Raw genomic sequence first — 6355 nt, 5'->3', positions numbered from 1 at the left:
TGATAGGGAGGTCCTTGCACTTGGTAATAACCCAATAAATACATGTATTATCTTTATTTGATTATTATTATTCAAAGTGAGGTATGATTACATATGCCAGACCATGTGTTTTGTGTTCTTTGAAATGTCAATGTTTAAAATTTTCTTTGTTTCTTTTCTTCTCACTCCCTTTCCTATAATCCTTTGTTCCTTCCTTCCTCTTTTCTTTTCTTTCTCCTTTTTCTCCTTTCTTCCTTTTTTTCCACTTTTCTTCCTTCTCACCTTCCCACCTTCCCTTTCTCCCTCTTCATCCCTCCTTCCCTCTCTCTCTTTCTATTTTCCTTCCTTCCTTCCTTATTTTTATTTTTTCTTTAACAAATATTGACTTTGGGAGGAGTGCCTGGGTGGCTCAGTCGATTAAGTGTCTGACTCTTGGCTTCAGGCTCAGGTCATGATCTCATAGTTCACAGGTTCGGGCTCCCCATAGGGCTTTGCAGTGACAGTGCTGAGCCAGCTTGGGATTCTCTTTTCCCACCTCTCTCTGCCCTTCACTTATGCACACTCTCTCTCTTCTCAAAACTAAATAAATAAGCCAAAAAATTTTGAGTTTAGAGTGACTCCTCTGGTGAGGCGAGCCCACACAAATATCTCTATAATTTCCAACCTAGCAGTCCAACTGTTAACACTGCCACTCTTGGATTTTGTGAGATATCAGAGGATTTCTAGGGGAAATAGAGAATGCTTTCCTATTTACCACATGCAGAAGCATGAGGCTCACCTCAATAGACTGATATGAGCTATTCCCAATTGTTAAGCCACAGCAACATCCATCTATTAAGAAGGCAACTATATTGGGATCAGGGGAGTGCCAGGATAAAACATGATCTGCTCATCAACATCTGTTTTCTAATTAGGATGGCTCAATGGCAATCTTCACCCGATAATTTAGTTAAATTTCATTCCTAAAGTATAAATATCCTCTGAAGGCACATGGGTGAAGTTAAATCAATAACTGCATTATTGTAAATTACTTCATAATTATATATTGATAAACAGAATAAGGTTACATGATATCCATTTTCCATATCACTTCGTACCTCAGACAACTTCATAGAAAATTGCATTCTTATGTTGTTTTCAAACAGCGCTGTTTTGTATAAAATGCCTTTCATCATTTTAAAGCAATATAATTTCAGCATAGTCTTCCTTGTCTTGTTTAGATTTTCAAACCATGTAAACTCAAGGTATCTGAGTTATAGTTTGCCTCTTTAAATGTTCTCAGATAATCTTATGTGAAAAATATTTTTAAGGACTTGCAAGAAAAACAAAAAACAAAAACATTACCTTTTGCTGGCTTTAGGCCTGGCTACAGAGTACTGGGAGACTGTAAGATGTTAAGATATTTCAAGTCAACCTGCCTCCCATCTATCCCATAAACCTGACTGACCATCGGCTTAGAATGTTCTTTTTATCTACTGGTCCCCCTTCTATCTTGAGTCTCTTCCTCCCACGTGCCATTTGTCATATAGTTATTTCTGCTGACCGCGTGCCCTAAACGTTCGCAGTCATCTGATTAAAAATATTCTGTCCTGCATAGGGTGGGCCCTGAGCGGCTGTGCTGAGTGGCTGAGAGGCTCTTGGGGTCTGGTGGGCTGAACAGACTCTAAACCAAGCAGATGGCTTCAAGATGCACGGGAGTGGGGGCCTCCGTGCTCCAGAGATCACTCCAAGACCAGGAACAGCTGGAAGAGAATGTAGTTCCACAGCCTTCCACCAGCCACCTGGAGACCTCCAGGGCAGACAGTTCCAGAGAAGGCTGCCCCTTGAGAGCAGTCAGCCTCAACCAGCCGGCAGGACCTCCTGGAAAGGCCTGGAAACCCCAGAGCCAGGGCAGTAGGGTCTCCAGGCTATGTGGTTCACTCAGCCAAAAACACCTTGGGTGCCATGTCCCCGAGAATCCAGGAGTCCTGCCAAAGTGGCACCAAGAGGCTGGTGGAAACCCAGGCGAAAGTCAGGAGGAGGAGAAGAGGCACATGGATGAGCAGGAGCCCCCCCGCCGCCCGCCCCAGCTCACAGCCTGAGTGGCAATTGCACCTGGCTGTCTGGAGCTGTCCCTGCCCCTCAACCCTGGACCTGTGGGAGGGGAGAGGGAGTGTCTCCTCTCTGCCCAGATGGGCCCACATGACTACCCACTGTGATGGTCCAGGAGGGAGGCTTTCCGGAGCCCCTCCTCCTCACAGAGCCCCTCTTCTCCCTCAGTGAATCTGACAGTGACCTAGAGCCTCTGGCAGCTGGAATTCAGCCTCTCCGGACACTGTCACAAGAGCTAGCCAAGGCCACTGTGACCAAAGAGAGTGGCATTTGCGACTGAGGACTGTGCCTTCAGGTAATGCGCTCCTCCCAAGCATCTTTTGGGGGCCCTTCTCCCCCCTCCTCCTCCTCATGTATGAACGTGCGAGAATGGAGTCCTTTTCTGGAAAAACCCACAGAGCCCATGGGCCCAGCAGCGTAGGAAGTGTTCAAGTCTTTCCTGCCTGGAGCTGGAGCTTCTGACTTCACTGATTCTGTCATTAATTGAGCATACTGGGGAGCCATGTCCCACCTCCTCATTTTGGGGTGGTGGTGTCCCCACGTCCCTTGCTTTGAGCACAGTCAGGGCCAGGAAGGAAGCTCTATATTGCAGGAAGCAAGCCACATTTGACCACCGTGTCATCACCTCAGGATCAGTGCATCCCAGCGAGTTCCTGAGGAAGCCCCTGGGAGTTGGCCATGCCCTTGATCACTGCTAACAAGGGCCCAGGTGGAGACTGCTCAGGGGCCCTCCTCTCCTGCTGCAGCCACATCTGGTCCTGTGGTGACCGCCTGATGCACCCTGAGAGTAATTTGGGGAGGGAAATGGGGGCAATGGTCCACTCTCCTCCCCTCTTGGGCTTCAAAATTCATCCAACACTTTAGCTTTCTGGCTGCCTCCTTTGCTACATGAAACAAAGGCATGAGAAGATACTGGGGAGCTCTGAGCTCTGCACCCAGGAGTGGGGTCTTCGAGGAATCATTCCCTGTGTCGCCAGTGCCCAGGCTCTAGAGAGCCCAGCTCCTGTCCCTGCTTCTGCCACCAGAGCCCTGCAAAGAAGGGATGGGAGATATTTCCAGGCCCTAAGACTCTAAGCTCACAGGTACCTGATTACATTCAGGGCCAGGCACTGTGGATGTGCAAGGAGGGGAAGCACTGTTCGGTAGCGATTTCTGCCTTTGGTAAATTATTTAAGAAATTTGTTTTATCATTTTATTAAAAAGAAACCAGCATGTGACTTCCTTAGGTAATGCTGCTTTTTCATAATAAAAACTCACCTTCTATAAGAAAATAAAATGAAATAAATTAAATAAAATAAAGTAAAATGAAATGAAATAATAAAACAAAATAAAATAAAATAAAATAAAATAAAATAAAATAAAATAATTCTGTCTTATTTTTAGTAAACATGACACAATTTTTGGTTGAGAAAACATGGCCAATGTATGTATACCTATAATTAATGTATCACTTGTCTCTTAACTAGAGCTTAAGTTCATGGGTCGGGTATAAGTCCTTGGTATGACACTGTCCTGTATTGACTTTGTTCCTCTCTGCAGAAAGACACTGGGAGGGTATGTAAGGAAAGAGAAAAGAGTAAGAAAAGAGGATCAAACTTGCCCTTGAGTCTATTTTCATTAGTTGCTAGATTTTTTTTCCCCTAGCCAAGTCATTGGCATATATATGACACAGAGATAATACTCCTTCCTAACACCGAAGCATTTAATTTTTTTTAATGTTTATTTATTTTTAATAGAAAGAGAGAGAGAGAGAAAGAGAGAGACAGAACATGAGTGGGGGAGGGGCAGAGAGAGAGGGAGACACAGAATCTGAAGGAGGCTCCAGGGTCTGAGCTGTCAGCACAGAGCCTGATGCAAGGCTCAAACTCACGCACTGTGAGATCATGACCTGAGCCACCCAGACGCCCCTCACCAAAGCATTTAAGTGAGATTAGGTGCTTAGGACTACCCTTGGTTTTTAACACTTAGTGGGTACTCAATATATGGTAGGGATATCGTTATTGTGGATAACAATATCATTATAAATTCATTATGTAAATGAAACTCTTTCTGTTCACCATCATCCTATTTATTTCACTAGGTCTCCTCTTAAAATATTAGTCATCACTTCTGTGAGATGGATTTTTGTTTAGTGGTATTTTGTGTGATCCTAAAACAGTATTTCTCAACCATGTGTGACCATCCATTAGATCCATTCCCAAACTCACGAAGCCGGAAATTTCAGGGATGGCTATGTTTATAAACCCCACGCAGAAATTGTGAAGTGGAATCTGGTTAAGAACCACCAAGCCAAACATCTGAATAGGGTTTAAAAGTTATGTCCAAAGAAATCTTACTTTCCTTCATGGTAATTTGCAGGGATCTGCAAGAAAAGTTTCAGTGTCAGTTTTTGGAATTGGAAACCTGCATATCAGATGTCCCAGGTAGGACCATTTCCAAGCAGAGAGTAAATAGATAGGGTTGTACAGAGTATGGACCCTCCACACATGTCAGTTCCATGCAAGTGACATCTAGGGACAATGAACAGCAGAAGCACCTTTTTTTCAACTTTTTTTTTTTTTTTTTTTTTTTTTTGGGACAGAGAGAGACAGAGCATGAACGGGGGAGGGGCAGAGAGAGAGGGAGACACAGAATCGGAAACAGGCTCCAGGCTCCGAGCCATCAGCCCAGAGCCTGACGCGGGGGTCGAACTCACCGACCGTGAGATCGTTACCTGGCTGAAGTCGGACGCTTAACCGAGTGCGCCACCCAGGCGCCCCCAGAAGCACCTTTTAAGTGTGTATCCTCATGGTTGTAGAAGTGGGAATTTTTCTTTGATAGGCAGGCCTAGCAAAGCTCACATGCCCACTGCTAATTGTCTGTCTTAGGTCCTACTTTTTCCCTCTCCTTGAGCCACCATCTGGAAAAGCTACTCCTTTATCCTAGCCCTCATGGTCTCCAAGATGGTTCCCTCGTTTAGCACCACGGGATCACCCAAGGCTTCCTCCTGAGTTTGCTTCATTAGTACATTGTGAACTATTGGGTCAACAGCTTATTCTTCTCACCCTAGTACCCAATTAAGGAGAAGTGGAAGAGTGGGAAGTAAGGGTGATGATGATGTTTGGACTTTATCCGCCATTGATTTATAATTGGCTCTAGAACCACACATGGAATCATAGTTTCTGTGCATTTGGGCCATTATATTTTCCATCTTCCCTTATAAAGTGCTCTTCAGACAATACACGGATGTGTTTTCTGAAATCCAAGCTGATATTCTGAATGATTTTTGGACATGATGCCTCAAGCTATACCCAAGAAAAGAGAAAAGTTGTGCCTTATAAGCAATTGCCCACTAAAATCGGGAAGAGGTAAGAGATGAATTTAGGGAATAAAGAAGATGAACCTAACCAGTAGCCTTTGTTTACCTCTACTATAAATAACAAATCTTGCTACTTTGAATAGTTTTATTTGCACGATTAGTTTAATACTTCAATTACCTGAATCTTTTAAGAAATAATCAAGCTCTTGAAGATTTTGCATTAATTTCTCTGGATGCCTCATAAATGCAAGAGCATTTGCATTTGAGAAGCATAAAAGATGCAAATCACATCTCTATCTCTATTTAACAACCAAAATGCTTGTTTATGATCATAACTCTTTTCAATATCTTCCTAACTGTAATACACCATTAAGAATGTTGCAGAACATTTACAATGTATTCTAGAAAGGAAATCTGACATCAGTGCATTAGTGCCTTCTGTATTCTGTGGGTAGAAATGCAAAATACGTTACCATGAAAAATGAGGATATGTTTCAAAATTCAGGATTAATTAAACAATTTATTCATTCATTTTATTCACTCACATGTATTTAACAAATTTATTGGCACTCTTCCTGTGAACAAGGTGCTGTTCTGTCTGAAATTTTATCAAGCTTACATTTTAGTGAGGAAAGTGGTCAAAATAAGTAAACGAAAAAGAAAAAAAAATATCAGACCTAATTAATCCTGCAATAAGCCTTTATTTTTAACCCAAAACTTACCATGTGCAAGTGTAAAAAGGAGTCATAAAAATAAGTTTTTAAAGCTAGTTTTTTAAACATTGTCTCCATGTTAAAATTGTTCATCTTTTCAGTTTTTATGAAAAAAGTCACTTAGCCTTGTTGTATTAAAAGGTGGGGGCAGGAAAGTTGTGAGAAATAAAAATGTTGGGATAATTGGTGTTAAGAAAACTTTGGCAGAAGAAGCTCCTTTAATTGTTTCCTGACATCGGGGTCATCCAGGTCAGGAATCAAACACCTTTTCTCT

General features: G+C 42.6%; 1 pseudogene; it reads left to right on the top strand.

The window, feature by feature from the left end:
* Window positions 1-1655: 1655 nt before the first annotated feature.
* Window positions 1656-5074, top strand: LOC131513419 (protein PIMREG-like; annotated as a pseudogene).
* The last annotated feature ends 1281 nt before the right edge of the window (window positions 5075-6355 follow it).

This window comes from Neofelis nebulosa, chromosome 6 (genome assembly GCF_028018385.1).
Source record: "Neofelis nebulosa isolate mNeoNeb1 chromosome 6, mNeoNeb1.pri, whole genome shotgun sequence".
In the NCBI taxonomy this organism is placed as follows: Eukaryota; Metazoa; Chordata; class Mammalia; order Carnivora; family Felidae; genus Neofelis; species Neofelis nebulosa.
This window is presented reverse-complemented; position numbering and strand designations above follow the sequence as displayed.